Here is a 24,242-nt window from a genome sequence, read left to right on the forward strand (position 1 = left end):
CCATTGTAACCCTAAAATAAGAGACATCTCATATCCAGTTGTATTGGGAAGGAGAGTAAGGAAAGGCAAGGAATTACTGGGAAACCTTTACGACTTACTGTTTAGACAGTGTTTTTAAGATAATTTTGTCTTACTAGCCTAAGCGAGGGAAATATTTATAGATACTCTACAAGTGGGCAAACCCATGGGACATTTTCGGCAGGGTTTGGACATCTTTGCAGCTCCATGGTAATGTTCCATTTTCTTCATCTACTTTTCTTTAAGAAATATTTGCTGAGGGAGAAAAAAAAAAACCTTCCTTCTGGAACTAAATGATTTAGTGTTTGGGATGCAGGCCAATTAAATGTGACTCTAAGAATATATTTAACCTTGAAAATACTTTCATTTCAAACAGAATGCAGCCCTAAGGCAAGAGGGTGACTTGCTGCCCCCAGAAATGCTACGCTGGTCTATACCCTGTTCACTCATTCAGCAAAGTTTACTGAGTTTCTTAGCATGTACCAGCTCTTTGTCAGGTGAGAGATATTCAGTGCCAGCTGATGGGGTATCTACAGGGAAAAGACAGATGACTAAGTGGACAATAATAACCCATTGTGATGATGCCACAAGGTGGCCCCAGGGTCTGCATGATTAGGGGAGAATTTTGGAGGAAGTGTTGTCTCAGCTGACCTTGAAGCCACGGAAGAATTAGCTGGTTGAGAGGGACTGGGAGAACTTGGCCGACAAGCAGGCTGGTTTGGAGAACTCCAGGTGGAGCCCTGTGGCTGAGTGTGCAGTGCTCAATAAGTCCCATTCCATTCGGGATGCCTGGTGGGGAGAATCTCTGTTTAAGGTCAAGTCTGACTGTCTAGTAAGAAACCTCGAGTATCTAAGGGAATGGCTGAGGCGCTTATTTTCCTTTCTTCTAATTTATAAAAGTCTTTCTTCCCTCAGTCATCTTCTGTGTTGAGCCTGATGTGCCACGCTGCTTTCACTGCACTTTCGTACTTTGAGAACAAATGATTTCAAGTCACCAAGCAGTATCCATAACCGAGTCTCTCTCGGAAAGAAATAATTTTCCAAGATGAATTTAAGCTTCATTTTATTGTCTCCTGTTCATCCTTCACCCTGTAAGATTCTTAAATAAGGATTTTCCTCACCAAGAAGCAGCCTGTGGTTAAGAATTCTCAGCGTTTTCCTTCTTCTTTTCTATGCCTGAGGCAGTTTCCTGTGAAAGCGTGCGCACAAAGGAAAGTGGACATTTTCCTTCCTGATTCAGAGGCTGTGGGTTTTATTACTAACATTCAAAAAGCGCTGCAGAACAGCAGGGTTCCCAAGAGCCAGTCCACGCGGCTCCAAAAGCATCCAAGGGTAGAGGTGCCATGTGTTAATATTACTAGGCTGAGTTGGCTCTCCAGAGGAATTTTCAAAGGGCTCATTTTCCTGCCTCCTTTCCATTTCCTAGCCCTCACTGATTTTTTTTTAAAGTTTGGATTGGTTAAATCAAATATGAAATGAGCAAATTCATCTCTGGGAGGACAGTTTGCTTTTCTCAAATTTTTCAAGTCCTTCTGGATTGATGTTGCCACCAGGGCAAGTTTCAGCATTCCCTTTCTCTGCTTCTTCTCTGTGGAAAGAGTCTGTGTGTGAAAGGGTGTGCGGACCCAGAAAGTCAGACTGTGCCTTTTGAGAGAAGTCAGGGCATTTCCCCACAGCATCTATCTGCAGTGTGGCAGGCGAGGGCTACTTCTCACTCTTGGGGCTTCCTAGGTGGTGCTAGTGGTAAAGAATCTGCCTGCCAACACAGGAAATGTGGGTTTGACCCCTAGGTCAGGAAGACCCCTTGGAGAAGGGAGTAGCAACCCACTGAGGTATTCTTGCCTGGAGAATCCCATGGGCAGAGGAGCCTGGCGGGTTATAGTCCATGAGGTCGCAAAAAGCTGGACATGACTGTATGTCTGAACACTCTCACTCCTGATGCTTTGATTTGACATGGAAGGTCTTTCAGAAACAGGAGTGTGTTTGCCATGGAGGCCCTACTATCTGTGAGAATGCTGCTTGAATTCTGACTTACCTAAATTATTTAAGATCGGAGTATAGCTTATGTAATGTGGTGAAATAAGTCATAGAGGAAGCAAAAATTTGTAGAGGAAAATACAGTGTATTCAGAAAAGCCGAGAGACTACGATAGGGCAAGGTTCCTGAAGGACTTTCAGATTGCATCAGATTGTCTATATTTCCCGGAAAACAGATGCAGAAATTCAACAGATAGTCATTCAACAAATATTTTTTGAGCACTTATTTTATGCACTAGTTTGTAGACGATTTAACTGCCCACCTAGAAAATTCAAGACAAGCCAAAAAGCTATTAATTCTTATGTGTTTAGTAATATGGTCAAATACAGAAATCACAAAATTGTTGATTATCCTGTATATCATTAATAATAAATTAGAAAACATAAAGGGGAAAGGATGCCATTCACAATAGCAAGAACAATCCTAAAAAGAAGCATACGGCCTATGTAAAAGGAACACTGAAATTCATGGATGGACATAAATGTTATGTGTTGTCCTGTTTACTTGTCTTCCCACAAGATTCTTGGTGCCTTCAGGGCAGGACTCTGGCCATCCTGCTCGTTACTGTCTCCCCAGTTCTGACCACAGTGCCTGCTTTGAACAGTTCCTGAGTAGACAGTTAGGGAAAGGGGCCCCGAGCCCAGCTGCAAGAGTGTTTCAGGAAAACAGAGTGTGGTTAACACCTGAGAGATATCAAGATGGGTATGTTCTCTTTAGAGTGAGTAACTCGAAGCTCATGGCTGACTTTGTACAGCATAATGGTTCCAGGGCAGTGCTGGGCTTGGGGAGGCAGGTGTCAGACTGCAGTGGGTGGTGAAGAAGTGTAGGTGGTGAGTGAAGAACACTTTTGACTCTTTGTAGGGAAAGGTTAACTGGTGAATAGAGGAGGATTTTTTAATGATAGGAGAGATTCAAACATGTTATTAATAATAGGCCAAAGGAAAAGGTTTAACAGAGAGGGAGAGGTTGAATATAATTGCAAGAGAGAGGTGATTGAGAGAGGAAGAAGCATGGCAAGTGAGCAGTGGTGAGAGGCGGAGCCTGGGCAGGGATGTGTGTACATTTGTAAACATTTGTCATATCCAGGGTGTTTCAGCTTCTACCCAATCCTCCTGGGCTGGGTGAAATCTCCATTGAGTGCGGTCTTGGAGGAGGAGGTGCCTCGCCTCTACGTGGAAGCTGAGGGCCGTGCTTTCCCTCTTCCCTCTGTCTGGCAGTCAGTACATTGTTTCGCCAGTGAGATCTTTGCAGCCAACTTTTAATCTTGGCAGAGAGACACACACCTGTGCGTTCCATTAGGCTTCTCATGGCAACAATGGCTGCGTCCTGCGAGAAACTCTTGTGTGTCCCCTTTTTGGTCTTCAGGTTCTGCCCTAATTAGAAGCTCCTCTTGGTTCTGTGAGGCCTCATTTCCCTTATAGTAAATTTGTCTTCTCTGTTTGTCTGTCTTCTGTTGCTCTTGTTGGTTATTTCTGTTTAAGTTAGTATCCATTTCTACCACCTGCACTCTAACTATTTTTAGTGGAAGAATGAGGAATGATGTGAGAAGCTGGGAAGGCTGAAACCAGGCTCTAACTCCTGTTCACCCTGGTCGACCACTGTCGTGTGAAGCTGAACAGATTAATCATACCCATAAGAAAGTTTGGTAGTATTTTCCAACCTTCAGTCCTCTGTCTACCACCTTTCCAATATTTGCCAGGTCCACACACACCCTATATATAAGATGTATTATTATTATTATGTGCTATCATATAACAGTGTTAGTTGCTCAGCTGTGTCTGACTCTTTGAGATCCCATGCACTGTAGCCCACCAGGCTCCTCTGTCGATGAATTTGCCAGACAAGAATTCTGGACAGGGTAGCCATACCCTTCTCCAGGGGATCTTCCCGACCCAGGGAACAAACCCAGGTCTTCTGCATTGCAGGCAGATTCTTCATTGTTTGAGTCACCAGGAAAGCCCCTACCACATAATACTTGCTTTAAATTGATTAGATTTTTGTTTAAATACATTAATTTAAAAATCGTAATTTTGAGACTTCCCTGGTCATCCAGTAGCTAAAACTCAGCATTTTCAATGCAGCAGGCCCTGGTTCAATCCCTGGCCAGAGATTCCACATGCCACTACTAAGAGTTTCCATGCTGCAGCTGAAGATGCTGCATGCCAAATCTAAGACCTGGCACAGCCAAATAAATAGATAGACAAAAGAATAAAATAATAATCATGACTTCAAGTGAAAAGAACAGAATAGTTTGCTTCAAAAAACAAAATAATACCACTAAATTCTAGATGGGTAATGAGGGTTCTCATCCAGAAAACTCTTCCTTTGTTTAAAAAAAAAAAAATGGAGATTAGCAAATATCATAGTTGTTACAGACTTGTTAATACCAAAAGGAGACTTTATTTTGCCTTAACCAGATGCACTGAAGCAGAAGCAAGAAGGCAGAGACTTTCCCATTCTGTGGCTTAATGTAATTTCAGGTCGAGTCAGCCTACCCTTCAATCATCTCACACATCATCAGTGGGGTGCAATAACTGCTCTGTGAAAGCAGGCTGCAGCAGTCTGGATAGGTGCATGGAGAATGCATGGGAGGCACCAGGACATTTGGGAGGAGTGATCAGGGAAGCTTTGACGGAGGAGGCAGAGCCTGAATTCCGAGAGATGGACAGAACAGTAGAGGTCATTTCTGGCAGGAAAACATAAAAATATCGGGGTGAAATTTGATGGTAGGGTTATAGGACAGTGATAGCCTGGCTGGACGGCAGAGTTTGTGTCCACACAAGCTCACAAGAGGTTGATTCCCCCTCTTTCCCCTACGGTGCCTCCCCCACTTCACCCTTTATCGGCAGGGTCTTTGAGGTTGCTGTCTTTCACAGTGGCATGTCTTTAGCCTGTCCTTGCCCCTGGGATAGGAGGTGTGAATCTTTGTGTGTAGCCGCTGCTTCCTGGAGACTTGGTCTATGACCGGCTGGTCTCAGTGAACTGTGGGCCCTCCAAGGGCTTCATGCTGGTGCTGGGCTGACTCCACTGCCTGGGGCTGCACAGCAAATCCCGAAATGCTGGGCATCAGACTGCATGCTTTTTGCCCTCTCTGTGCCCAACATGTACTGCTACTTAACAATGGCTCAGTAATGAAAGTGATAGGGATAGAAGAGGATACAGGTAGTTGTAGAAGCCCCAGTAGGGGACTATGGATAGAGAGTGAAACCCTAGGCCGTTAGGTAAAAGGAAAATGTCACCACCCATCTACTGATTTGAGTAAGTGCTATGATAATCCTAGTTTAACCAAATAGGGTCAGACACTCTCCTGACAGATACGAAAAAGGAGCCAGTGATGTAAGCCTCATGTCTACTTAAAGAAGGTGATCTTTTCCCTTCCTCCTTTCCTTTGGGCTTCCCTGGTGGCTCAGATGGTAAAGAATCTGCCTGCAGTGCAGGAGACTCAGGTTCAACCCCTGGGTCAGGAAGATCCCCTGGAGAAGGAAAAGGCAACCCACTCCAGTATTCTTGTTGGAGAATTCCCTGGACAGAGGAGCCTGGAGGGCTGCTATCTGGTGGGGGGCAGTGGGGAGAGCAAAGAGTCAGACATGCCTGAGAGACTAATAGATTTTATCATTTTCCTTTGACTATGAAATTGTGGCCCACTTAATCCTCAGGGCAGAGCTCCCTTGCCTGCCCACTTGCACCTCTTACAAGTGTACTCTATTCATAAATCTGTCTCTTGTCTCTCACTTTGCCTCTTGCTGAATTCCTTCTGTGCTGAGACACAAAGAACCTGAGCCTCACAAAGTCCAGATACCAGGTGAGTGATTCTAATGAAAAGACTGTGGGTTAGAATCCCAAGCAGGGTTTTGGCTGGATTTGAGTCCTGGCACATGGGTTTAAGTCCCAATCTAAGGTGAATGGTTTCAAAAACAGTTCACTTTGTAAAGGGATAAATAGATTGACTTTTAAAAAGACATTTCCTATCATATATTCATATTATTAATGAAAAAACAGCATCAGTTGCTATAAACATGGGATACCACTCGAAAATTAATGTATAACTGCTCAATGATTTTTTTTTTTTACCCAAGTACTATGTAAAATCTCTGGGAATAATTTTATCCCACTTCAGGAAAACTTCACGTTAGACCCATTTTTGCTGTAAAGGGGAGAATCTTAGACCCTCAGAGCCAGAAGGGGCCTTAGTGGTGTGCCAGCATTCTTTGCCACCACAGATGCCTTTTTGTCTTCTTTTATTTTTTAAGCTGGAAGTGATACATAAACAGCAGAAAGCAGAACCCTTACATGGAGTCTCCCTGGTTCCCTGGGGAAACTAAATCTCCCCAGAAACCCAATGTGGAAACCTCCCCTTCTTCCGCTGGTCCCCTGCCTGCCGCTTCCATACAGCCACAGTGGGACTGCCCCAGCCCTGCCATCAGCAGCCTGGGGGAGGAAGCCTGTCACAGGCCGAGCAGTGGGCTGGGCTGCAGACAGCCTACTCCGCTGTGTGACACCAGTGCACCCTGACCTTGGCTAGCACCCCAGGCCTTCATCAAACATTGACTGCTGTGTGTAAGAAGCCAGCAAGAAACACCCCGGGAGCCGCCAGCATCTTTTCAGAGGCCCATCAGCTTGAGCCTCTGTTCTCTTTGATGCCAAGCACTGGGGAGACTTTAAAGAGCAGGATGCTGCCTTTCTTTGCGTGTACATTCAGGCTTCACTCCATCTTATCCTCCCCGTGGTCTCCCAGACACTCCTTTCCTGAATATCATTTCTTTTCCTTTATCCAGCAGGCAAAAGCTCGATGCAGAGTTCATTCTGCGAGCCTGACCTTTTGCTTCCCCACTTGGGTGGCTCAAACACCACTTGCAAAAATGCAAATCTCATTTGGGCTGAGTACATTTTCTGCTGTCCCTTTCCAAACTCCTGCTTAGCTCTGAATCACCATCCAGCTCTGCCTGGAGGATTCAGAGCATACCAGGCCTTGGAGAATTCATTGCTTGGGCTGATACTCATCACTGGTTGGGTGGATATTCCTCACCTGGGTAAAGACTTTAGAGGCAAATCTGGTCTCTTGAAGAGGGAAGTAACACTCCAGTTCCAGTCCTGACACTTACAGTGGGACAATTTGTAACCTCGAGTTGATCTCCATTATAATTTAGACAGAAACAATTGCTCTTGTCAAGCTCACAGGGTTGCAGTGAGGACCGAATGGGAAAGGAGACTTGTGTACCTGAAGTGTTGTAACAGCAAGGACATTCTTTTTGTTAGGTATCTGGAACCTCTTCCCAAGAGGGTCCAGCAATTTCCTTAGAGAAAATGATTTGAAAATGGATTGATTTTCCCTCTCTCTCTAGACCTCCAAATGCCAGCAATTGTGGAGGTGATAGGTAGAATCATTTTTATGCAAATTGCATCCTGATTAGATGCAAAAAAAAAATAGTAATGGTTGTTGACTGCTTCTCGAGTGTTCATTTTCATCCGAGGGCTTTGTTTGTACATGAGATGCACACAGTATGATTTATATCATTGGCCTCACCCTGTCTTATTTGCCTTAATGTAATTGTCTGTTCAGATCCACTGATGGTGAAAATTGCATTTGTCCTTATCAGTGGAGATATTCTAAAAATGAGAGATTCAAAGGAGGCAGAGGCTTTAAGACAGAGAAAGTGTGTTTATTTTCTTGGCTCCTTTGAAATAGTCTGATCCCCTGGAATTGGATAATCTCTTTGCAGAACACCAAAATGGATGGCTCACAGTAACCCCTAATCAGGGAAGTTGCTAAAAAAAAAAAAAAAAGTGACTTGATTCAGAGCCTCTCTATCAGTTCAGCAGTGTTCTGGGGTAACCTTGGAATATCTGAGAATGTTCTGAGAAATCCACAATGTGTGTCTTGCCTTGGATGCAAAGGTAACTCCAAACTCTTCCTTTATGAGGATGCTGGCAGTTGGGGGGACACCTAGGAAGACATGGGGTTTAGGTGTGGGGATGGAGTGAAACTGGGCAGCTGGGGTTTGAACCAGGTGTGTGGCCTCTGTAGCAGTGGTCTTATGATGTCAAGCACATCAGTCTCACCCAGGGAAGCTTTTGAAATGTGGTGAAATAATGAGGACACATCTCTGGAGGTGGAACCCATGAATGTGTGTTCTAAGATGGTCAGGCTCAGCTGTGGCTAAGACCCATGTCCCAAGCCAGTTAGGCTGGTGTTGCACAAGCTGGCCTGGATCCCAGAAGAACCTGTGGGGCATTTGTTGTCAATGCAGGTTCCCAGCCCCCACTTCAGAGCTCTGAAATCTGAATTGTGCCCCAGAGCGCTTGGGAGGCTGATATTTAGAAGGCTCTTGTCCTGAGCACTTACCCAAGGACTGTGTGGAAAGGAGCTGGTAGTATAGAAGGTCATTTTGTGATGTGTTATGAAGAGTGCTTGGGCCTAAGTCCTGGTCCGGTCCTGCTCTGTCCTCACTTGCTGGCAAGTTCCAACAAGTCACTTCTTCTCACCAAGATCTTGAATTTCTGATGTGAAATGGAAAGTGGCCAGGATAACGCTTTCCAACTTTCACATTTTGAATAGCATTAGTATTCACTAAGCCCATTGTCATTTAAAAACAACCAAACACAAGACTGTAGGCTTTAGTTAAGATCCCCCAATACTAATTTCTTTTTTGGAGGGCCTCCCTCATAGCTCAGTCGGTAAAGAATCTGCCTGCAATGCAGGAAACCCGGGTTTGATTCCTGGGTCAGGAAGATCCCCTAGAGAAGGAAATGGCAACCCACTTCAGTATTCTTGCCTGGGAAATCCCAAGAACAGAGGAGCCTGGTGGGCTACAGTCCATGGGGTCGCAAGAGTTGGACACAACTTAGCAACTAAACCACCACCACCAATAGGGTGAAATACCTTAATTTACTGTGAAACAATGAATCTTTGTGGATGGAAGTCTGTTTTCTTATCAACTCTGAATACCGATAAAGCAGTTGCCCCACCAAGGTTCAACCTCTGGGCAAATACTGGAGATGTTACCCACCCACTTCTCCCTGTGCCATCTCAAGATGCAATTGTTCTTCATCCAGGAGAGATGGACTAGGCAAGTGATGAATGTGCCTTACCTTGAAGGCCCCAGTTTCCCAATGCTTTCCACACCCTGGTCCCGTCTGACCTTGACACAAATGCATTGGGTGAGCAGGACAGAGAGTGTTATTACCCTCCTCTGGCCAAGGAGGTCGCAGGGCTAGTTGACGCCCTGCTGGAGCTGCTTTCTCAGCTTTTCCAGTCTGGATGGGGTTTTCCCTCAATAAGGTGTAGCTGCCATGAGAGAAAAGAGCTTGGCTGTCTTGTTGGCCTGGAACCCAGAGAGTGTCAGCACAGGGTGGGCACGGCCATTATGTTTAGTTGGAGGGCGTGAGTCGTGCCCTCTCTTTCTGACCACGGCCTCCATAGAAGTTTGTGGGTGTTTGGAGAGTCATTTTTGCTACCACTGTCATTATCCTTTTTCCCCTGGCGACTGTTAAACCTTTCTTTTTAGAGTGCTGCTGAAAGGCGTGAGAGAAGTGTCCCAGTATGAGAGCTACTAAAAGAGAGGCACCGACCGATGGTGGCTACCCACCCTCGAGAAATTCCCATCTCTGTATGGTGGGTGAAAAAAAGAGGGGGCACTTCATCCTTCCAGGAGCTTTTGATCTAAGGCAACCAGCTGCAGGAGGTGGGAGGGTCACAAACTATTGGTGGAGAGACAAGTGAAGCTGGCAGACTCCTGCATCAGCAAAGTCCTTCACCTTGAATTCTGCCTCCCGGGTGGGACAATTCAGAGGCATGCTCTAGGCAGGAAGCTCTCTCAGAAAATGGGTTCTTCCTCTGAATATGATAAAGGCCTCATGAGATGACAGAAGGAAAATCCCTTGGCAGGAAGGAGCAAGCATCCTTACCTATTTATCAGAAGTTATAAACTGTGACCGGCATCCTTACCTATTTATCAGAAGCTATAAATGGCAACCCACTCCAGTGTTCTTGCCTGGAGAATCCCAGGGATGGGGGAGCCTGGTGGGCTGCCATCTATGGGGTCGCACAGAGTCGGACACGACTGAAGCGACTTAGCAGCAGCAGCAGCATAAACTGTGACCGGCAGATGTTTTTATTTAGCCTGTAGTATTTTTAAATTTTTGAATTTGATACCAACACATTTGAAAATGGAATTTCAAATAAAATTTAGGTATGTATTTTCTCTTAAACACTAATTCTACCTTTTTGCATGGCCAATAATTGGCCAGAGCTAAGCAGTCCTGCAGTTTCTCTCTGACACCAGGCTCTTGTATTTTCATAGTAGAGAGGTTTTCTGCCTGTGGGGCAGCACTGTCGGTACCCTGTCCATCTCCCCTGGGCCTGTCCAGTCCCCACAAACCCTAGCCGGATGGCTTCTGACCTCTCTGACCTATGCTTCTTCCCCTAGAGGTGTTCCTTGAGGACCTGAGCATTCTTAGCCCATCAGAGGGTAGAAATGTTAGGTAGCTGCCCCTGGGAGCAGCACTCAGAAAGTGATGGTGAGAGTTGGTGGATAAATACCTCATGGAGGCACAGTCTAAGTGGTCCCTGAGGTTCTCAGTGGGACTGGACCCCAGTAACCCCAGCAGAACCTGCTCACATACACGCCTTCATTGACATCCTTCCCTCCCCTTTCCTCCTGGATTCCTGGGATCGCCTCTCAAACAACTGACTTGCACTTAAATCATCATCTCAGGATTTACTTCTCAGGGATCCCAACCTAAGATGGTTTGCTTGATTCCATCTCAAAAGGGAAGTGAAATGAAGACCCTGTAGCTGAACTTGACTCATCTGGTATTTCTGAATCCAGGGTCCTCCAAGATCATCTTCTGGGGATGCTCAAGGAGGCAGGTGACAAACCATGCTTCCAGGGTGGAAGTGACCTTGGGCATCACTGAGCAGCATCACGCTTGTCTCTGGGGTCTTTGTGCCCTTAGATGATACCCTGCTGCAATGCTCTGGACTCAGGAGACCATCACATCTGGACAGTGTCCCTTGAGTGCATTCCAATTATCTCTGTGCTGGTGGTGCAGAGAAAGGCTGATTCCAAACACACCCATGCCACGTGTAAGTGACAGCTGCTGGTGGATCTGTCACTTCTCCCCACATCGTCTCTTCTGGTCTAAGAGCCCACCTCTTCATTTTGAGGAGCTCACTTCTCACCTGATCTCAGTCTCTGAGAGTTGAAAGTGGAATGTGAACCCAGCTAAAGCCACCCCCAAAGGGCCCTTAACACTACTTGGAGGGGTGGCTGACAATGCAGGTTCTGGAGTGAAGTCTGCTACAGGGCAACCCTTACAGTTGGGAGGCTTGGCAAGTCCTGGACACCTTTCTGAGCTCGTATTTCTCCATCTCTTTCATGCATTTGTTGTGAGAATATAAATGATATAATAATCAGAGAAGTGAAAGTGTTAGTTGCTCAGTTGTGTCAGACTCTTTGCAACCCCATGGACTGTAGCCCATCAGGCTCCTCTGTCCATGGAGTTCTCAGGCAAGAATACTGTCATGGGTTGCCATTCCCTTCTCCAGGGCATCTTCCCGACTCAGGGATTGAACCTGGATCTCCTGCACCGCAAACAGATTATTTACTGTCTGAGCCAGCAGGGAAGCCTGAGCTATAGTTCTGGGCTCATGGAAAGTACTCAGCCAATAATAACTTTTAATATTTAAATTAGTAAGATTTTAGATGACTGAGAAAAATGACAGGAGCACAGACACGAAACCTCAGCTAGAACCTCTGAGCTGCCCTCTGGGCCATAGTAGAGAGCTCAGACTAAGTGAGTTATTCCTTTCTATTCCTTACCCCATCCCCACTTGTGGGTGCACACACACACTCACACATGTTGAACATGTTTCCTGAAGCTCAACTAAGTGAGCACCCTGCCAGGAACTTCCGTGTGGCCAACCAGGAAATGGCACATCAAATAATATTTAATTCACTTCTATTTAAATATTATTGAATTCCATTCCCAGTACCTTTTCTTTTTGACTTGCTCTTTTTGAGGCAGTTCAAGTGGAAACAGAAATCACTTAGATGCAAGTAAAAGAAGCTCATTCAATAAAAAAAGTCTTCAGCTAAATTCAAGAGACTGGGTGATTTCTTTGCTTTTTCACATATGTTATTTAGCATAATGATTATCCTACATGTCCTTTTTTATTTTAGGGACTGCTTTTTCTATCCCCCTTGGGAGAGAGTTTTTAGCTCCATGGAGCATGAATTTTTTCACTTATCTAGTGATTATTGGGTATAAACATCCCCTTTGGTGAGAGCTACACCTTTAATAGTCTCTTCAATGAGCAGTTTTCTGTAAATATTGCATGAGCTTTTCCAGGAAATGGAGTGCTCTTGTTCCTGGCTCCTCCGTAACTCCACGCTGATGACAGCACCTGCTGAGTCCCAGCCTGTGGGCCTACAGAACCGACCCGGATTCCTGTCCTGAGCACCTCTCTTCCTTGGGCTTCTTTTTTTTTTTTTTGCTTTAATGGAATTTCTGCACGACCTTGGAGCCAGACTCTGACATTAGTTTGAATATGCGACCTTGAATGAGTTATTTCTCTCTGGCTTATTTTCTTGATTTGTTACATGAAGGTAATATCAAGATCTAGTTCATTGGGCAGTGATGAAAATTAAATGTATGAGCCCTCAGAAGAGTGCCCAACACATAGTAAGTGCTTTATTTTTTTTTTTTTTTAGTTTTTAGTTTTTTTTTTTTAGTAAGTGCTTTAAATGCCAGTTTATCATCATCATCACTCACCTCAAGTGGGTATTTATTTTCAACATATACTGGCTGCCAAGGTGATAATCTGACATATAATTTCCCTCATCTAGAATCCCTGTATAGCAGCTAAAAGTGTGGCAGGCAGAGACTGCTAAGGTTAAGCTTGTTCACCTTAGTTTGTTCTGCACATAATTAGTATTCAAGAAATGCTACCTGTAAGTCTTACTAGAGCTCTTTCTTTCAGGTTAGGTCTTTGAAGAGTTTAAATAAGCAAGGAAAACCCCCAAAATTCATTCCTTAGACAAATTTTACTGCCTTCTGTGTGCTAGGTACTGTTCTATCATCAAGCAAAGGTAAAGTATTAAATACCATGGACAAATGACAAGGTTCTTACCCTATCTGTTTTCATGGTGACTGGCAATGAACAAACTAGCATCTACATCATGTGGCAATAAGTGCAGGGTAAAACACAATGGAAGTGAGAAATAGACTTAAGGGACTAGATCTGATAGAGTGCCTGATGAAATATGGACAAAGGTTCATGACATTGTACGGGAGACGGGGAGCAAGACCATGACCAAGAATAAGAAATGCAGAAAAGCAAAATGGCTGTGTGAGGAGGCCTTACAAATAGCTGTGAAAAGAAGAGAAGCAAAAAGCAAAGGAGAAAAGGAAAGATTCAGTTCAGTTCAGTTCAGTTGCTCAGACGTGTCCAACTCTTGTCGAGCCAATTAACCGCAGCATGCCAGGCCTCCCTGTCCATTGCCAACTCCTGGAGTTTACTCAAACTCATGTCTATTGAGCTGGTGATGCCATCCAACCATCTCATTCTCTGTGGTCCACTTCTCCTCCTGCCTTCAATCTTTCCCAGCATCAGGGTCTTTTCTAATGAGTCAGTTCTTTGCATCAGGTGGCCAAAATACTGGAGTTTCAGCTTCAATATCAGACCTTCCAATGAACACCCAGGACTGATCTCCTTTAGGATGGACCCATTTGAATGCAGAGTGCAAAAGGATAGCAAGGAGAGATAAGAAAGCCTTTCTCGGTGATCAGAGCAAAGAAATAGAGGAAAACAATAGAATGGGAAAGACTAGAGATCTCTTCAAGAAAATTAGAGATACCAAGGGAACATTTCATGCAAAGATGGGTTCGATAAAGGACAGAAATGGTATGAACCTAACAGAAGCAGACAATATTAAGAAGAGGTGGCAAGAATACACAGAACTGTTCAAAAAAGATCTTCATGACCCAGATAATCACAATGGTGTGATCACTCACCTAGAGGCAAACATCCTGAAATGTGAAGTCAAGTGGGCCTTAGGAAGCATCATTACGAACAAAGCTTGTGGAGGTGATGAAATTCCAGTTGAGCTATTCCAAACCCTGAAAGATGATGCTGTGAAAGTGCTGCACTCAATATGCCAGCAAATTTGGAAAACTCAGCAGTGGCCACAGGACTGGAAAAGGTCAGTTTTTATTCCAATCCCTAAGAAAGGCAATGCCAAAGAATGCTCAAACTACCACACAATTGCACTCATCTCACACGCTAGTAAAGTAATGCTCAAAATTCTCCAAGCCAGGCTTCAGCAATACATGAACCATGAACTTCCTGATGTTCAAGCTGGTTTTAGAAAAGGCAGAGGAACGAGAGATTAAATTGCCAACATCTGTTGGATCATCAAAAAAGCAAGAGAGTTCCAGAAAAACATCTATTTCTGCTTTATTGGCTATGCCAAAGCCTTTGACTGTGTGGATCACAATAAACTGTGGAAAATTCTGAAAGAGATGGGAATACCAGATCAACTGACCTGCCTCTTGAGAAGCCTATATGCAGGTCAGGAAGCAACAGTTAGAATTGGACATGCAACAACAGACTGGTTCCAAATAGGAAAAGGAGTCCATCAAGGCTGTATATTGTCACCCTGCTTATTTAACTTATATGAAGAGTACATCATGAGATGTACTGGGCTGGAAGAAGCACAAGCTGGAATCAAGATTGCCAGGAGAAATATCAATAACCTCAGCTATGCAGATGACACCACCCTTATGGCAGAAAGTGAAGAGGAACTCAAAAGCCTCTTGGTGAAAGTGAAAGAGGAGAGTGAAAAAGCTGGCTTAAAGCTCAACATTCAGAAAACAAAAATCATGGCATCTGGTCCCATCACTTCATGGGAAATAGATGGGGAAACAGTGACAGACTTTTTTTGGGCTCCAAAATCACTGCAGATGGTGATTGCAGCCAAGAAATTAAAAGATGCTTACTCCTTGGAAGGAAAGTTATGACCAACATAGACAGCATATTCAAAAGCAGAGACATTACTTTTCCAACAAAGGTCCATCTCGTCAAGGCTATGGTTTTTCCAGTAGTCATGTATGGTTGTGAGAGTTGGACTATAAAGAAAGCTGAGTGCCAAAGAATTGATGCTTTTAAACTGTGGTGTTGGAGTAGACTCTTGAGAGTCCCCTGGACTGCAAGGAGATCCAGCCAGTCCATCCTAAAGGAGATCAGTCCTGGATCTTCATTGGAAGGATTGATGTTGAAGCTGAAACTCCAATACTTTTGCCACCTGATGTGAAGAACCAACTCATTGGAAAAGACCCTGATGCTGGGAAAGATTGAAGGCGGGAGGAGAAGGGGACCACCGAGGATGAGATGGCTGGATTGCATCACTGATTCAATGGACATGAGTTTGAGTAAACTTTGGGAGTTGGTGATAGACAGGGAGGCCTGGTGAGCTGCAGTCCATGGGGTTGCAAAGAGTTGGACATGACTGAGCGACTGAACTGAACTGAACTGATAAGGAGTGAGGAGTAAAGGAGGTCAGGTTAGGAGAAAGGGTGTGAAAATAGCTAGGATGAACTGCTGGGTGACATTTGAGCAGAGGCAAAGGGAAGTAAGAAAGTGAGGGAATGCTGAGGCTTCTAGATGGAGGAAAAATATATGCAAACGTGGGAGGTAGGCAGGATCTTCTCGCCTATAACATTCCTTCCTTTCTTTCCATTATTTTCTCAATTTTCTCTCCAGCCTCGGAGCTAGAATTTCCCAAAGGCATAGCACTTACAGAACAGATGGACTTTAGGGAATTCAGGGGTCAACTTTTTGGGGTAGATCTGAAGTCATTAGCAAAACTCCACATGTCATTCACTGCCCAGGACCTGTAGAGACAGCTGCCACTTTCCAATCAAATGTCCTGTTTTTTTGTTTTTGGTTTGTTTGGTTGGTTCAGACAGCAGAATCACAGTCTCTAAACTGCTGATATGACACATCAGCTAATTAAATTACTGCATGCTGCTGGTTGCAAGGCTAAAATTAGTGGAGTGATGCGTTACTATCCTCTTGAAGAACAGTCCGTGGGCAAAAATATAGATTTGACTTTTCTAAAAAGCTGGGAGTAATTTAATTAAGGTTGTGTCAAAGCATGGCTCCATTTCCCCCTTTGGTGCTTTTCATTTCAAATCTGAAAAATTTCCTCATGGAAAAAGTGTAAAGAAATTTGTTTGTCTCCATTATTGCTAAAGTACAAATTTTATTTAATCAACCTATTCGCAAACCATATTGTAAACTTGCTATCAAGGCTCTTTTATGTAGGAAAAGCCTAGTCAAATGAAGCCATATTAGATGTAGTTGGACTTCATTTTATGCCAAAATCTCAAGGAGAGACCACAGTCTGGGTAGGGACTTTGGATGTAACTCTTGATTATTTGTTCATCTCATTCATTCACTCTCTATTCAGTTCAGTTCATTCACTCAGTCATGTCTAACTCTTTGCAACCCCATGGAGTGCAGCACGCCAGGCTTCCCTGTCCATCACCAACTTCCCAAGCTTGCTCAAACTCACGTCCATTGAGTCGGTGATGCCATCCAACCATCTCACCCTCTGTCATCCCCTTCTCCTCCTGCCTTCAATCTTTGCCAGCATCAGGGTCTTTTCCAATGAGTCAGTTCTTTGCATCAGGTGGCCAAAATATTGGGGCTTCAGCCACAGCATCAGTCCTTCCAATGAATATCTCAGGACTGATTTCCTTTAGGATGGACTGGTTTGATCTCCTTGCAGTCCAAGGGACTCTCAAGTGTCTTCTCCAACACCACAGTTCAAAAGCATCAGTTCTTCAGTGCTCAGCTTTCTTTATATTAATTGATCCTAATTTGTGCAAGATACTGTGTTAGGGGTTGAGTGTACAGTTAAAGAAAAGACAAAATTATAATTTCTCTCACTGAAAACCTGTGAAAGTGGAAAACTATAAGTAAAAGAAAAATTAGTGAGTTGGTGTCACCAAATGTCATTTTTTACTCCCTAGAAATGGCCCCTCCTCCCAACTTGTCCAAACCTAATGTGCCCTTTAAACACTTGGTCAGATCAGGTCTCTTCCTTTAGGCCTTCCTTGATACTCCATCTCTTACTTTGAGTACATTTTTTGTTTTTTCCACATGAGTTTTCTCTGAACAATCTGTACCATGTAATTTTAAGTTTAATTATATACTGTCTTATTTCCAAGTTAGAGTGAAACCTTTTTGAAGGCTTAGACCATATCTTCTACTTCTTTATCTCAAAATATCCACCACCTTTATGTCTTGCATAGAGAAGGCACTCATTTAATTGTAAACAGGCTAGCCTAATTTTCTTCATATGATCTAATTTGACAACAGGTGTCTGCTTACTCCATCCATCCATCTATCTATCCATCTCCAACCACTTATCTACCTACCATCTACTCATCTACCCACCCATCATTTATCCCTCTTATCTATTCATCATCCATCCATCATTCATACATCTTTCCATCCACCATCCATCCATCTAACTATCCATCCATTCTGCAGAGAAAAATTTATTAAACGTTAGCTCAGCTATGGCAGAATCTGTGGTTTTAATATTCTTTTATCTTATGACTAATATTAACTGCTGTATCAAAAATTTCAAGAGAGACAATCAGCACAGAAAGTGGGGATCAGAAATGGGAGCACATGCAGCTGATTGGCCTTGATGTCATTTGCTATTTCCTCCTACTCAGATACTCTCTAGTTTTTAGAAGGCCTAGGGAGTCATCTTAGAAGCATTCAGGCAACAGAAATAGTGCAGCTGAGAATTGCTAGCCTACTTTCTAACAGCTTACTAGTCAACGGACATCTATAATTTAAGTCATTTAACTTGCTTTCACATGTTTTCTTTTAGAAGCAAACAATTCATGTTAATATAATTATTACATTAAAAATGGTACTAATTTAAGCTTTCTAAGACTACAAATGCACAGCTCTTAACTGTTCTGTTATCATTAGTCACACACAAGAGAAAAAGACACAAAGTTGGTATTTTGTCTCTTGGAAACAAAAACAGCTTGAAAGAACAAAAGATTGCATATGAATTCCCTGGAGGAAAATGCCAGCCAAACGGAGTGTATCCTATAAAACACTGATGACACGAGGAGGATGGGAGAGAAGGAGACAGAGACAAGAGGAAGTGGGGAAGTGAGAGAAAGGGGAGGAAGGCGTGAAATGAAAGGTTTTCTGAATGGCTAAGGAAACGAAAGAGCAAGAGAAAGAATGACTCTGCAGGAAGGAGAGTGAGCCGTAATCTCATGAGAGGGTTGCTGAGCTGCTGGCCATGAGGAGGAAACCCACCGAGCCAAGTGGGCTCTGGCAAGCCTGCCTTCTCCATGTCCCATTCTATTAACACCGAGGCCACAGGTTCTCTTTCAGTACCTTCCCCACAAAGTCATCTAATCTGCGGCCCCCTCCCCAACCCTGTCTGAGACTCTTTCCTCACATCCAAGCTTGCAAACATCTGCTGGCTCACAGCACACAAGGCCGGCAGCATCCAAACACAATTAATTGACTTAATGCCCTCATCTACTGCCAGGCGGGTCTGGATAACAAAAGAGCCATAGAAAAAGCCATGCGAGTATTAAGTACACAGAAAAGAGGACCATTGGCACCTGCTGGTGGAAGCTGTTGGCTTGAACTGTCTCAACAATCACTCCAGATCCTCCTTCTAAAATAAAGCAAGAAAAGAGTTCATTTGTGATTTGGAAAGAAAATGTTATTTATATATTTATTTGAGAGGGAAAAGAAGATAGTGGTGATATAAGACCACAAGCCAAAAAGGAAAAAGAAAATATTCTGTTTTATTCTTGAAGGATTTGAGTACCAGCCTTTATAACTTGGAGGAAAATGTTTCAGGAGACACTGATAATTTGCTGAGAGGACCATGGCATGAGCCTGAGAAGTGCTTTGCAGCTTTTCTAACAGAGAAAAGAAACAAAAAGAGAATGGTTTGTTATTTCAAAAAGTAAAAACATAAAAGAAGCCAGAGTATGTTGAAAAAGAAGAGAATGTTTTGGCTTTTTGACTTGTGTAATTACTTCAAAATATTTCAAATGATTACTTGGATTCATCTTTTCTATATGAGCTTGAGAAAAACATGCAAAAGTACTACTACTCTCTCTTGCTCCCCAATTTGTATTTATTTTATTAAATATTACTGTTTTTAGGGAAAACCAAGATTCTTTTTGAAGTTGAAACCAGAGGCTTAATGCCTCTGAAATGGCATCAGGGGGAAAGAAAACAGCTTTGGTGATGGCCATACCAGCAGTGATGTCTGTCTTCTCTCTTCCTGCAGCATTTTATTCTCTTTCCAGAAAAAGTTTGCTCCGGTAAAGCTATCCAGCTATTTCTTCATCTTGTTCTCATGGGAATATTAGCTAGGCTCTTCCCAAATTTCCTTTCTCATCAGCCAAATGGATAGACAATTGTGAAAAGTAGTATCAAATAGCAACAGCTCTAGATTGAGTCTGGAATCCCAACTCTGATGTGCTGTGTGACCTTGGATAAGATAGCTAACCTCTCTGTGTTACAGTTTCCTCATGGCAAAACAGGGATAATAACCATCATACTGCACAGGGCTCATTGAGTGTTGATAAAAGCCACTTGTCTTCACACACACACACAGCCACATGTGTGTGCATACACATACACACAAACCCACAACAGTACCTGGTACATAGTTGACGCCTGATAAACACTGGTGACTGTTGCCTCCCAAAAAGCAGTCTCTCATCCCGAAATACAATGCCTCTTCCAGTATATAGATTTTGTACTAAACTCTCTGTAAATTTCCTATTTCCAAAGTTGTTCATGTTTTTTCTTTATAATTCACATCACAATTTTTTTTTGCAGCCATTGCTTAAGTGCGAATCAATTTATTCTTGATAATCTTATTTGAGGTAATTCTTATCAGCAGTCCCTGACAAAATCAAATTTAAAAAGAAAGGCTTCAACACCTACAGCTGCCTTATGTTAAATTTACTTGCATTAGATCATTTTCTCTAACTTGGCATTTGGCATCTTTTGCTTAACTATTTTTCATCCCAAGAGATTGACATCTTTGCATCCTTCTATCAGGGTTTTGAATCTTGTTTTTCACATGGATGCCTACCCCCAAGTCAGCAATGAGTTATTGATTCTTCTTTTTGTCATTTAACATTCTCATGGAGACCCTGGCAGACCAATTTACAAATGATTGCAAAAGTGCTTTGGCAAATCTAGAGTGTTTTTGACTGAGGAAGAAAAATACAGACTATGAAAATTTCTCACTTTCCAATTGGGCTCACTTACTGCCACCCAGGCTCTCTCCTAATGAGCATTTTCAATCACCACTAAAATTCTTGTTTTCCTCCTTCGATCCTGTGACTCACAGTGCTCCCTCACTGGGGGAGAATGTCTCATCTCTGCACTTTGTGGGCTGGGGCTGCTTCTTTCATGCCCAGGAGGCCTTGCCTCCAAGCCCGCTCCTCACTTAAAGGTTAGTCTTTCCCCAGGTAAGCACCACTATGGGGTTAATTTGCAGGTCCTCAACCCACCAGGCAGATACCACTTTCCTGACCCATCTGCCAGGACCTGCAATTCATGGTTTCTCCCTAGGGCAGAAGCCACGAGCCACGAAACAAAGCTGCAGTCAGATTGTATATTTCAGGGTTATTTATTAGTCCTTGGCTTGGAAATCTAGCCAGGAGGTTCGGGGTCTGTTTACCTTACACAGTCTGTCTCCAAAGTACAATTTGGAGATATAGAGACATCAGGGTAATTTTCCATCCTCTGGTGACGGTGTTTTTATGGGAAAGGAAGGATGAAGGCTGCTTGCTGTGCTAATGACTGCTTCTCATTTCTTCCAGGAGCCCCAGGATGTAAACACGTAAACGACTATTCAAGGCCAGGTTCCCTGAGAGCCTCAACTGGAGTTCCTCTCCCTGGGGAAGTGATGATAATGACTTTTTCTTTGGCAAATCCCTTTCTATCCTTATCTCCTTGCAGGATTGTACAACCCTTCTGTCCAGTGGCCCTGGGAACTTCTAGGACTTCCTGAGCCTGTTTTTGCCTATTTATTGTGCTGTTTCCTCTGGAAGCTGCTTCAACACTTAATCTGGTGAATGCTGGGGTCAAAGGAAGTGCGTAGACTTGACCCAGGCTCTGCATCCCTCCTCTAGTGCCCCACGCTCTCTCTGGATCCTAGTCATACCAGCCATCTCCAGGCCCTCCAGGATCCTTTGCTTCTGCCCTCCTCATAAGGATAGAGTAAAGGGGCAAAGTAGGTGATTAAATAGTTAATCCCACTAGGGTATTGTAAGTAGAAAAAAAAAATAACTTACAGGTTATTGATTTACATTAATGGTTAGTAAGTTAATGGTTACTCAGGAAAGCAGGTTTGCTTAACTACAAAACCAGGCAGGCCTGCTTAGCAACAAAACCATACAACAGAAACATGAGACATGACCCCAAACAATAAAACAGTGGTGGCTTAAGACCCACACCCTGCCCAGCAAGCTGAGTAAGTTAGGCCATGCTCTTTGCACACGTAAAAAATAATAATTTGTGGACTTGGCTTAACCATGTAGATACAAGAAAACTGCCCTGTCCAGCCTAGTGGAGGAACTGGTGATGGAAACGTGATATCTACTCAAGAAAGACAAAGAAAGTCTTCTCCACTTTCAGACTTTTCCTTTGATTATAAACTATAGCCCAGTAAGTTCTCTGGGTGTGGCGCCCTCTTGCCTGCCCACTTGTAAGCCTCATGAGTATCCTTTTCTAATAAATCACTTCTTATCTATCACGTTGCCTCTCACTGAATTCTTTCTGCACTGAGACAAAAATGACCTGAGCCCTTCAGAGGCTCATACACAAAAGCCAGTGGTTTCACTCAGAGCCTGGGAAAGCTCCATGCCTACACTGCTCCTTCTGTCTCAACTTCATCTTCTTAATGCCTGCCCATCCTTTCATAGAACCCTCTGTACCTCCACCCCAGATTAGATAAACCTGCTGGAAGCTCTTAGAAATGCTAGTTTGTTTCCTTCAGTGCTTTTCCACATTTGCAACTTAATGTTTATGTGACAACATGCTTGGCCTTATCCCCAGGACATCTCTGCAGGCTCCTGAAAGCAAGGGCAGCCTGACTTAGCTCACTACCACTCCAGCACCATGGAGAGTTCCTTACCCCAGAAGTTACTTTATTTATTAATGTTTATTGCATGAAGGCCCTTCCCCCGACAACGGCTGTGAGAGCTTCCCCTCACCCGGCTTCTGAGTGTCCCCTCAGGTCTAGTGTCAGCTGTGTGAGGGCAGGGCGTGGGTGGCCTCCGAACTGACGCTATGTTGGAAGGAAAAGGCGACAACTTCGACGGTGTGAGCACCGACCGTCTTAAATTGGAATTACTGGAAGAAATGCACCTGAAGTTTTTTGATTGGTTTGGTTTAGTAGAGAAGCAGCTGTTGGAATTAAAGGAGAAACAGTACCAAGTTTCTATGTATGGAAGGTGAAAAAGAAAATATGTAACTTTTATAAAAAGGCCAGGGGCGGCAACGAGAGGAGTTACCCCGTGTCTGAGGTCAGGGGCAGTGGTCGGGAGTAGATACCCCACGCCCCAAGCCCGAGGCCAGGGGCAGTGGTCGGGAGGAGCTACCCCACGCCCCTAAGCCGGAGGCCAAGGGCGGCGGCGGAGAGGAGCAACCGCACATCCAAGGAGCCATGGCTGCGGGGGTGCAGGAGGGCCTAGAGGAGCTATCCCACATTGAAGGTCAGGAAGGGCAGTGGTGAGGAGATACCCCTCGTCCAAGGTAAGGAGCAATGGCTGAGCTTTGCTGGAGCAGCTGTGAAGAGATACCCCACGCCCAGGGTAAGAGAAACCCAAGTAAGATGGTAGGTATTGCAAGAGGGTATCAGAGGGCAAACACACTGAAACCATACTCACAGAAAACTAGTCAATCTAATCACACTAGGACCACAGCCTTGTCTAACTCAATGAAACTAAGCCATGCCTGTGGGGCAACCCAAGACGGGCGGGTCATGGTGGAGAGATTTGACAGAATGTGGTCCACTGGAGAAGGGAATGAAAACCACTTCAGTATTCTTGCCTTGAGAACCCCATGAACAGTATGAAAAGGTAAAATGATAGGATACTGAAAGAGAAACTCCCCAGGTCAGTAGGTGCCCAATATGCTACTGGAGATCAGTGGAGAAATAACTCCAGAAAGAATGAAGGGATGCAGCCAAAGCAAAAACAATACCCAGCTGTGGATGTGACTGGTGATAGAAGCAAGGTCCGATGCTGTAAAGGGCAATATTGCATAGGAACCTGGAATGTCAGGTCCATGAATCAGGGCAAATTGGAAGTGGTCAAACAAGAGATGGCAAGAGTGAATGTAGACATTCTAGGAATCAGCGAACTGAAATGGACTGGAATGGGTGAATTTAACTCAGATGACCATTATATCTACTACTGTGGGCAGGAATCTCTTAGAAGAAATGGAGTAACCATCATGGTCAACAAAAGAGTCCGAAATGCAGTACTTGGATGCAATCTCAAAAATGACAGAATGATCTCTGTTCATTTCCAAGGCAAACCATTCAATATCACGGTAATCCAAGCCTATGCCCCAATCAGTAATGCTGAAGAAGCTGAAGTTGAACAGTTCTATGAAGACCTATAAGATCTTTTAGAACTAGCACCCAAAAAAGATGTCCTTTTCATTTTAGGGGACTGGAATGCAAAAATAGGAAGTCAAGAAACACCTGGAGTAACAGGCAAATTTGGCCTTGGACTACAGAATTAAGCAGGGCAAAGGCTAATAGAGTTTTGCCATGAGAACGCACTGGTCATAGCAAGCACCCTCTTCCAACAACACAAGAGAAGACTCTACACATGGACATCACCAGATGGTCAACACCAAAATAAGATTGATTATATTCTTTGCAGGAAAGATGGAGAAGCTCTATACAGTCAGCAAAAACGAGACCAGGAGCTGACTGTGGCTCAGACCATGAACTCCTTATTGCCAAATTCAGACTGAAATTGAAGAAAGTAGGCAAAACCACTAGACCATTCAGGTATGACCTAAATCAAATCCCTTATGATTATACAGTGGAAGTGAGAAATAGATTTAAGGGCCTAGATCTGATAGA

Source organism: Bos taurus, chromosome 18 (assembly GCF_002263795.3).
Source record: "Bos taurus isolate L1 Dominette 01449 registration number 42190680 breed Hereford chromosome 18, ARS-UCD2.0, whole genome shotgun sequence".
NCBI classification, from domain to species: domain Eukaryota; kingdom Metazoa; phylum Chordata; class Mammalia; order Artiodactyla; family Bovidae; genus Bos; species Bos taurus.